This window comes from Canis lupus, chromosome 11 (genome assembly GCF_003254725.2).
Source record: "Canis lupus dingo isolate Sandy chromosome 11, ASM325472v2, whole genome shotgun sequence".
Classification (NCBI taxonomy): Eukaryota; Metazoa; Chordata; class Mammalia; order Carnivora; family Canidae; genus Canis; species Canis lupus.
Window position 1 is genome coordinate 11,312,089 of NC_064253.1, and position 11,620 is coordinate 11,323,708.

The window sequence follows — 11,620 nt, forward strand, 5'->3', positions numbered from 1 at the left end:
AAAGTTAAATCATCATTTGCTAAACTGTGAAAATTCAGTAAAACATCCTATGGTGTTTGGTTGATCTTCCAGTGTAAGCAAAGGGGTTTCTGAAGAAATAGCCTTGGAGTTCAGATTCTGGTAAGGACAAAGGAGTAGGAGTAGCCAGACAAGAATGGGTGGCAGATGGGTAGGAGGCAGGTAATGCTGCCTGGAAAGAGATACTTAATGGACCAGTTACCCAAACATACCATGCAGGGTTTGGGTAGTGTTGGAAGCATCTCAAAGAAAAAAAATCTTTAGGCTGATTTAAAACTGTGACTCAGAACCAGATTTTAATAACTTTTTTTTATCAGTCTCATTACTAGGCTGTTGTCTAGATATACTTCATTATTCACCTCTCACTGTCGATCTCTTTCTCTGCAATTTAACCACCGCATTTTGATGATGTGGTGGACAGCTGCTGATTAGAATGCCTAGCATCCATGTTCCTTTCTTTGTTCTTTTTTTTGTGTTTTTTGTTTTTTGTTTTTCCTAGCGAGAACCACTGTATTTTCCTTTGGGAAAACTCCCCTACACTGTTGCATGGTGGGATTGACTGAGCATTCATAAGAGTTTTGCCACTGCAAGCAGTGGCAACAAGATCCCAGCTTGGCTCATCAAACCATCTCCCTACAATTGGAATCATGAGCAGATGGACACAAGGCTCAAAAATGTTGGAGCTCACTCTTGCCGCTACTCAAGAAAGTTTCTACGAGTTCTTGCTACACGGATTCCCCTTGAGCTGTTTCAGACCAGTACCTTCCAAGACCTGATCCTTCAGCTTTTCCTTACTTTTCTCCATTGCCTTCCTTTGTGGCTTGACATGGTCAGAGTCAGTTGCTGTTGTCTGCCACTTAAGAACCCTGACTGATACTGAGGGGGATTGTGACTGGTTCTCTCAGCTAATCAGATCTCATGATTCTACATCAAACTTGATGGGTTTCGGGTCTTTATTTTATTTTATTTTTTATTCATAAGCGACACACAAAGAGAGGAAGAGACATAAGCAGAGGGAGAATAAGGCTCACTGCAGGGAGCCTGATGTGGAACTCCATCCCAGGACCCTGGGATCATTACCTGAGCCAAAGGCAGACGCTCAACCGCTGAGCTGCCTAGGTACCCTGGGGTTGGCTCTTTTTGAGTCAAATTAGATTTGCTCTTCCTGTGACCACACAGCATCCTTGGTTACAAAGGCTTCAGGTGGAAGCTTGCCAGTGGATTGGCAAGTCCACCATTATATGATGAAGGTGAAAATGCAAGTGCAAATCCCACTGAGAGCAAGTGAACAGTGCCACATCTCTGTCTGAAAGTCAGAGACATTTTATAGACTTGCTGCAGAACTTAAAATTAAACTACTCAGTTTCTCCGAACCCACTAAGAGAAGATGGAGCAAAAAGAAGCAGGTGTATATAATTTGGATGGACAGGCTAAATGATAGGGGAAGCAGGAAGGGAGAGAATGTAATTATCTCTCATCTCTCATCTGCCCATGAATGGCTTGTTCCCCAGAAACAGAATCCCGTAACTGCTAGTGCTTGACCACACGTGGCTGAGGGAAGATCTCTTCTGTGGAGATGACAGACACTGTCAGATTGGCAGACCAGAGCAGCCCCTAATGGGAGGGTAGAAAGTTTATGCTGGATGTTGTTGAAAATTTTCCATCCTGGTGCTCAAAAAAAAGAAAAGAAAAGAAAAAAGAAAAAAAAGAAAGAAAGAAAGAAGAAAGAAAGAAAGAAAGAAAGAAAGAAAGAAAGAAAGAAAGAAAGAAAGAAAGAAAGAAAGAAAAAGCTGTGCATCTTTAAACAGCTGATTTACTTCCCCTGGCTTTTAGTTTTCTGTAGGATAACTAAAAGATTAACCCAAATTCTTTCTAAAGCCTTTATTCCTAGTTTTAAAGCTGCTGATTCTTTGTGTCTAAGTAATTCCAGTGACTTTGCATTTATTCACTATAATGTTGCATTATGAACATTAATATTTCATTAAGTAACTCCTTTATTTGGACCTCAAAACATTTGATATATTTTATGTGTGAGTTAGAGTCTATGGACTACTATTTTCCCATTTTACATATTTCCCTTCAGTGAAATTCAGTGTACATTTTTGTTTTTTACAAATCTCCCTTGATCACATTTATGCTCTGAAGCGTAGTATACCATAAGGTTGATTTACACACATGAACACTCAATGAATGTCAACTGATTCACTCATTTGCAGAATTTATAGCTGAACGAGCTTTATCATTTGTTTCAAATTTGTGCTAACAGACTTAAAAATGTATTATCAGAGTATAAATAGCTAGAACAGTAGTAGTATGCAATATGTATTTTCTTTTAAACACACATACAGTACTTAAGGGTAGAAAACATATTATCCTATGTCACCCTTCCTAATAAGATATTTTGCTGGTTTTCTCTCTCTTCCACTTTCTCTAAAGTCTCTCTGGCTTAAGACTCAGTCAGCTGAAAACAAACATATGGCTACCACGTGGGAGACAATTGAAACTGTGCAAGGCCTGTAGGAGACACTGTAGAGAGATATATATATATATATATATATATATATATATATATATATATATTTTTTTTTTTTTTTTTTTTTTTTTTTACCATCACAGAAAGCGTTTATTACCACAGAGGAAACCAGGAGATGCCGGAGCCCATGCCCGGCTGCCTGGGCAGTGGGAGTACTCAGGGAGAGGGGACAGTAGGTGGGAACCCCATTAATCATGTTTGGGCAGTTTCTGACCAGCAGTTTGCTCAGGCCGGGAGATACTCTGCCTGGGCCAGTGTGGAAAGCTTGAGGAGACCAGCTTTGACAAGCAGGCTTCCTCCTGGACAAAGCAAAGAACAGCCAGAACCAAGGGCAACAGCCACACAGACATCGAAATCCAATTAGGCTTATTACATCAGAAGTGTGTTTCACCCTGACCATAAAACAAGAGGGAAAAGGGAGCAACTGGGCCCTAGTGGGCTATATACCATGCCCTCTTTTCAATGACAAAACTATTATTCTATATAAATGGATTTCTATAATGTATTCTATAAAACTGGATTAACCACACTTTCTTCTAATCAACAATGAAATAACAACAACTATGGCAGATACGTCAAAATACCTTTAGCTTTTTAGCTTTGGTAAGGGCCGGAGCTGATTCCACTTTGACCTTGAGACTTTCTTTTAATGGATAATTCTGCAGTATATACCATATGAAGAAGAATGTTGGAATGAGACTAATCCACTTTTTTAGGTTCTAGAACTATTGACATCAAGAATTTTTTAAAATTTTATTTTTAAGTAATATCTGTATCCAACATGGGACTTAAACTCACAACCCCCAAATTAAGAGTTGCATGCTCTGCCGAAGGAGCCAGCCAGGTAACCATTCCATATCAAGAGTTTAAACTGAAACAATGGTTGGTCCATTGACCTAGAAGTAGAATTTGTCATAAGGCTTATATTCATGGTATTTGTTAACTATATTTATAGTTATGGGATAATTCATATAAATGGGAAGTAGAATTATGCAGGAAGCCCAAACCACCAAACAATGCCACTTGAATGACCAGGGCCAGAACACTAAAGAATTCCAGGTTGAACATAAATTCTTTTGTTTGGGGATCAGAAAGTTCATATCAATTTTGTTCATTAGTGAAGATGAATGTTCATATGTGCTTTGGTGCCATGTAGTTTGGAAACATCACAAAGAAAAATAAAGAAAGTGGGTAGTTGGAGATGTGGGGGGAGGGGATATGATTGAGAAAATAGGAAGGTATGACATCAACACAAGAGGAATGACTTAAGAGATGAATAAGGAGCACATTTTTAAAAAGTAATTCAGAAATGGCAACAGAGTGAAACAAAGAACTAGAACTCATCTTACTTGGAGTAAAATGGAGGAGAGGACTGAGTAAGTAAGTACTAAAGTCTACAGTGCTCTTGTGTTCCCTTCTTATTCTTGTCTTCTGCCACATAGCACTTCCAGGTACTCATCCAAATATAAAAAGTAGACAGTTGGTACACATTTGTATGTGTGTCAAGAATGGGCTGAAAAGAAAATCTGTAAACAGACTGAGTAGAGGAATTCCAGAAATAACAAATTTTAAATATATCTTCTTTGGTTACCCATCCCCTTGGGCCACCTAGGGAATGGAAATGTGGAACTTGCCCGTAGGGAATTGAAAAGTATTTCATTCTAGTGTCTTTTCTACATATTCATATGTGATTAAGTAAATAATGGTAGTCATTATAACAAAATGGAAAAATGAGAAGAGATGAATTTATGATAGGAGAATGGCCCTTTGAAATTCACTGAATCAGAGTTCAAAGTAACTTGGTTATATTGACCACAAAAAATAAGGGGTCAGCCAGTTGGCAAAACTGCCGAGAAGTAAAGTCCAAGTGACTTGATTGGACTGGACAGACTGTCCAATGACAATGAAGCAAGTGTTCTTCACACCGTGCAGTGTACAAAGGTCATTCCTATTTCCAGTGGATAGCCTAATATGCTCCCTGGTCTACATCCTGGCCTGCCTGGCCTCTCAGCTCTTCCTGGATGGATTCAGCTTCATTTCTTAGAACCATGGATGTTGTTTAAGGTTTAATTTCATATAACATGGGTGGGATCATCTCAGACGGTGGGATAGAGGGTAGGAGGGCATTTATGTTGAACTATGGCATCTCCTTCATCTGCCTATCACATGCAGTGACTGTAACCAACCATTAGTCTTCTCCCTGTTTTGGGTTTTTTTAAAAAAATTTTATTTAAATTCAATTTGCCAACATACAGTATAACACCCAGTGCTAAAAAAAAAAAAAAAAAAAAAAAAAAACACCCAGTGCTCATCTCATCATTAACCCTAGGTGTACTGCTTTTTTGGGGGGCCCAGGAGGAACAAGCCGACAAATTACTAACAACCTAATGCAAATTATTTGGACTTGTGTTTTTTCTTTTTCCTCCCTCCCCTATAAAGGAATAGATCTCAGAGCATTTAAGACTGTTATGCATGTTTGGGATAGAGGCAGAGTGGAAGGAAGATGGTGGGACTATGAAGAGAAACCCTGTTTCCTAACTGTACTTGAGATCAGTCTCGAGAATCATAATTCTTTTTGGTTTTTTTATTATTGGAATACTACTCATTTAAGCCATCTTACTTCCTCTTGACTATATGGCACTTTGAGTGCAGAATCACAGATTTCTATGTAATGGTTCTTAAAGCAGTGATAATCTCTTAAAGCAGACCCACTTAGGACATGGTTGTATACATGGGTTTCTTTGCCTTCTACATATATTTTTTACATTTCAATTCTCTCATGGATCATAGTAATTTCTTCCAGAAGGTAGCTGATAAAAAGAGAAAAACTGAGCTCATAAAGTCTTTGGGAACAGTGTCTCATGACAGTATGACCACTCCTCTGGGCTGCTTATGGGAACAAGATGGGTTTTTCTGCCAATGACATATCTTTTATACTCTATTGTCCATGGTCTGCATAAGATTTTGGAAATAATACGAGAGCCTATAGCAGAATGGAATATTGGAAAATATTAAATGGAAATATTAAATACCAAATGAAAAATCTTGAATGAATGTATACAACTTCAAAATGATCTGCAGCTAAGGAATCACCAATGCCAAAATGATCGAGTTGACTACTTAGGACCTTTCCACACTTGCTAAATTGATCTGTAGTAGAGGAAGGAAATAATAAGGAAATATGCAATAATAAGAAAAGTAAACACCCTCTTTAACAGGGCAATACCTGTCCCTCATTAATAATACGCATTTCTATTTCTTGTCATTTACTGTGTTGTTGGCACAATGCAAATACTTAAGCGCATTACCTCATTTTATCCTCACAACACCCCTGTGAAAGTGGTTATTAATACTTTCATTTTATGGATAAAGGAATGAAACTTAGATAAAGCAGCATGCTCAGTTAAAAATTGGCAGAATTAGATCTTGAACCCAGATCTACCCTATTATATACACCATATTAAACTCCTGCCATGTGATGTAGAAGGGAAGTGTTAGGTTGTTTTTTTTTTTTAATATATTCATGGTTTTAATTATTGGAGAAATTTGGCTGAATGACTCATTAAAGGTCATATGACAAGGAGATTGTGGACAAGACAATTAAATGAGTAGGCTAGCAACAACTACTTACCTAGTACCTCCAGGCAAATGATTTTGGAATAGGTGTGATATACAAGTCAACTGGAAGATGGCATATAGTAGAAAGAATATAGGCGATAGAGACAGACAGTCCTTGGAGAAACTCTCACCTCTACAACAGAGAGTTCTTGGACAACTTACTTAACTATTCTGAGACACAAGTTTCTTAATCAAATATAAAGATAGTAAGATCTACCTTGCAGGATTGTTGCTAAGTGTATGGCAGAGAATCTAGCTTATACTAGGCACTAAATAGATGATGATTATTGTTACTACTTGGTACTTGGACATTTGAATTTAAAAGTCAACAATGACTATTTTGTATATAGACAATCATGCAAAAAAGCTTTCTATAAACGTAGAAACAGAGACATTCTTGTTTACTTTTTAAAGTGCTGATTTTGTTACATTGAAGCAGGAATATTTTGTGAAAAATAAACGTTATCGAGTTATAATTTACATAATATAAAATGTGCAATTTTCAAGTGTACAGTTTAAAGAATTTTAGTAAATGTATCTGCCTTTGAAACTGGCACCACAATGAAGACACAGATTATTTCCATATTATTACACAAAATCCCCATAAGCCTACTCTACTCCTCCCCCAGGAAACCACAGTCTGATTTTTTTTTTCAGTTAGCCTAGTTTTATCCCCTTTAGAAGTTCATGTAAGTGGGAATTATACAGCGGGGACCCTTTTGTGTCTGTTCTTTTGCTCAGCATGTCTGCTAAATTCATACATATTGTTGCTCAATCAGAGGTTCATTTGTTTTTCTTGGTGAGTAGTATTTCATGCTATGAAATTATGTGTTTTCCAGATGGGGCTATTATGAATAAAGCTGCTGTGAGCATTCATCTACAAATTATTCTATGAATGTATTTTTTGGTAAGTACTTAGGGGCAGAATTGCATCTTTAGAATAGGTACATGTTTAATTTCACAAGAAACTGTAAAATCTTTTTATTAATAATTATATTATTTACCTTCACACCAGCCATATACAGAGTTCTTGTTGTTCTGCATCCTTGCCAACCCCTGAATATTTCAGGGGTTTTTTTTTTTTCCATTTTAGTCATTGGTTATGAAGTGATATCTCATCGTTGTTTTAATTTGCATTTCTTTAATGACTAATAATTTTGAGCATTCCTGTCATGTGCTATTTTTCATGTGTTACACATTTGTGAAATATATATTCTAATCTTTTGCCCAATTTTTTATTTTTTTATATTCTATTGAGAAGGAAGAGGTTTGTGTACGTTCTGAACACAGACTTATTTATGTGACACATACGCATTACAAATATTTTCTCTGTCTTGGCCTTACCTTTTCATTTTCTTAATGATGTCTTTTGAAGAACAAGAGTTTGTAATTTTGATAAAATCTAGTTCACCAGTTTGTCTTCTTTTATGGTTAGTACTTTTTTTTGTCTTGTCAAAGAAATCTTTTTCTAGCTCAAGTTCACAAGATTTCCTTCTACGTTTTCTTCTAAAAGCTTTGTAAGACAGCCTTCTCTATAAGTCTGTGGTCCATTTAACATATTTTGGGGTATAGTGTGAGATAGGAGTTGAGGATTATTTGTTTCCACATGGATATCCAGTTGATACAGCACTATTTGTTGAAAAGACCATTCTTCCTTTAAGATGCCCCTTGGCAGCTATGTCAAAAATCTGTTTACCTTTTATGTATAGAACTCTTTCTGGACTCCATATTTTTTTCACTAATGTATTATTCTTTTTTTTTTTTTTACTAATGTATTATTCTTATGCCATTATCACACTGTCTTGATTATTGTAGATAGTAAGTATTGAAATTACATAGTGAAATTACATAGTGAAAGTCCTTCAATTTTATATATATATTTTTTACTAAAAATATTCTGATCATCTTAGGTTCATTGCATTTCCACATGTACTTCGGAAATAGCCTGTCAATTTCTACCTAAAATACTGCTGGAATTTTCACTAAGTTACATTGAATCTATAGACCAATTTGGGTACCATTTACATTTTAATAATAAGAATTTTCCAATCCATGAACATGGTATATCACTCCACTTATTCAGATCTTCTTTAATTTCTTACAGCAAGGTTTTGTAATGTTCAGTATAAAAACGAGGCATCTTTTGTTTTAGATTTATTCATAAGTATTTTATGTGTTTTGAAGTTATTATAAGTGAACATTTTTAAATTTAATTTTCTAGTTTGTTGCTAGTTTATAGAAATACAACTGATTTTATATATTGACTTAATATCCCCTTAAAAACTCTTTTTCATTAATATGTAAAGAGAATTACAAAAGACTGCAAAAGAGGTGTGGTGGATGTAAATAAAAGAGAGAAAAGGTCGAGAAATGCTCAGCATGACTGTATGTAAACAATTTTAGAATATAGATAAGGAAAAAATCCCACCATTTCAGTTAACTATTGCTATATAACAAACCATCCCCAAACGTTGGGCTTAAAAGAACCTATCTACTGTTATTTTACAATCCTTTGGGTTAGCTGAGTGGTTCCTCTACTATATTAACTTGGGCTCACTCACACAGATACATTCAGTTATATCTTTGTCTAAGAAATATATATATGATACATATTTATCTGTGAATGAATCATTTTATTGGGGAAGATAATTTTGACCATAAAAAAAATCTACTGAAAAGGACATGAATAATTCATTTCATATAATCACAATATTGGATATAACCAGATATTTTCAAAAATATTCACTTGCTATTTTTTCTAAGATTTTATTTATTCATGAGAGACACAGAGAGAGAGAGAGAGGCAGAGACACAGGCAGAGGGAGAAGCAGGCTCCATGCAGGGAGCCTGACATGGGACTTGATCCTGAGTCTCCAGGATCATGCCCTGGGCTGAAGTCGGCACTAAACTGCTGAGCCACCAGGGCTGCTCTCACTTGCTATTTAATCTCAAGATTTAACACTTTGCAACTATTTATGGTAATTCATAAAAATCTAGAAGATAAAAAAATTATAAGGTATTTTATTTACTTTTTAAATAATTTTAACCCATCACAGAATCAATAAAAGGGTTGCATAAGAGGAGGCAGGAGCAATATTTGTATGTATGAAAGTTATGTTTAAACATGGATAAGAAGGAAATTATTTCTAAATGAATGGTTAATAATACATTAATACATATGCATCTATTCCAAAATTTCTAATATATAATATGCTCAAACATTATTTTTCTGTGCCATAATTTTTCCTTTACTGTCATTTATCTTAGTAACCATAGTCCCAGCTGGCTAGTCCAGAAACTGGGAAGTCATCCCTCAGGTCGCCCAGTCCTTTACCTCAGTATCCAACCCACCAAATGATCCACTGGACCTGCTTAAAATTTTCAGGCATTTTTACTTCTCACTAACTTCATTTCACACACTCTGCACATGTCACCAATTATCTCTCTCTTAGGCAATAACTTCCTAAACAATCTCCCCACATTCACCAATGCCCACCATTCACATATTCCATACAGCAGCCAGGATGACTTCTTTACAAACATACTTCTGACCTTGCCATTCCTGTCACTACAACGATTTAAGAGATTCTCACTGCCCTTGAGATAAAATAGAAAGCCCATGCTATGGCCTAATGAACCCTGTTCTTGCCTCCTCTGTAGGTCCAATGGCACCACCATCCCTTTCTCCTCACAGCCCTACCCCCTTACACTGCTACTATTTGTTGCAACGTCCAGACAAAGCTGTCATGCTTTCTCCCATCAGGGCCTTTTTTACATGAACCACTCTTTCCTCTTCTCTTTTGCTAGCCAACTTTATCTATTTCTTCAAGTCTCAGTTTGAAGGTCATTTCTTTCTGGAGACTTTCCCAAAACCCCAAGACAAGATCAGCTCCTTGTCTTTTGCACATACATAGTATACTGAACTTCTTTGTAAAGCTGGCCTTGCTCGTAATTACATGTTCAGTGTTTGTCTTCCCAACTGAACTATCATTTCCATAAGGATATAAGTTTCATCAGTATATTCATCCAAGCTGTTTATTTCCATCTGTAAGAATGATGACTTTCTTTATGTATTGTGTGTGGACCAAGTACAATATCTGTTCTCAACACATGTTAATAAGTAGTAATCATAAAAATACTTTGTCCTAGCCTGGTATGGTTTCAACAAACATGTATTACACTCCCAGAATCAGTGTGCCAAATGAAAAGTCACTTCAGTTGTCTCAGCATGGGAACTGAAGTATTTACTCACTTGGGAGAGAAATGGGCATAATTTAACCAGAATAGCAGAACGTCTGCTCCAGAGGTCTTGGGCTGAGGCAATTGGAACCTTAATCTCACTAAAATGACAGGGTCTTGGCGGAGGTGAATGGGAAATCTTGCCCAATACTTGACCACACCAAACTGGATTTAGTCAGGCTCTCACATTGACATGTACCGGTATCTACATGTTTCTTAATTTTAAAAGGGTAAGGGTAACTTAATTGTAAACAAAGCAGTTTTCTAATAGACTAAAGAGTTTTAGAGTTATCCTATTTAAATATTCATTTATAAGTTGAATAATTTGTTCAACTCAGCTGTTGTTCACGTCTTCTTAGAACTCTGGATATTTTATACACTGTCCTTTGTTGAGAATGGTGTCTGGGCAGTTCAATAATAACTGCATGGTGGATTGTGAATGAGAGGAGAAGGAACTTTAAAATGATCTAACACTAAACTACAAAGTTTACGTGGCAAAATGCAATGCATAAGCATTGAGATAGGGTTCCTAAAAATACTATGACTTGTCCTGGGAAATAACAGAGCCTGCTAAGAGCAACTCCAGCTGCATTCCAAATGGTGATATTTTCATATGTGAAGTGCAAAATGATCATTTAGTGATCTTTTAAGCAAGCCACAGAGGAAATCCGCAAATTACAACAGACTTTGTGTTGACACTTATGTACACAATCAAATAGGCTTTTCTCTAAGTATCTCCATTAAAGGCTTGCTTTCAAAAAAGAAAAATATCCTCTACAAGTAGCTAGAGGAACAAAGAATAAATATAAACAGAAACTGCTGTTTTCTTTATCAATACATTTTTACTATGCTATAACCTTGTACTAATAACCAGTTTTAAATAAGTGATTGGTGAAAAGTTGACACAGTTTACTCATTTCCTTATAAATAAATAGGTATCATCAAATTGATTATTTCTAGAAAGAAATAATATACCTTACTGATGATACTAAGGGACCACTAAATAAAATACTGCTATAATGTGCCATATTATTCTTAATCACCTATAACAAAAAGACTTATCTGTCATGATCGTACTCCAACTTAATTTCTGAGAATAGAGATTGGCTAGAGATTGAGACTGTACGATGTCTAAAGAGGTTTTAAAAGAAAATTGTCTATATCTTCAGTATGTACCCCCTATTTTGGCATTTCCCTTGGAGACAAACTAAA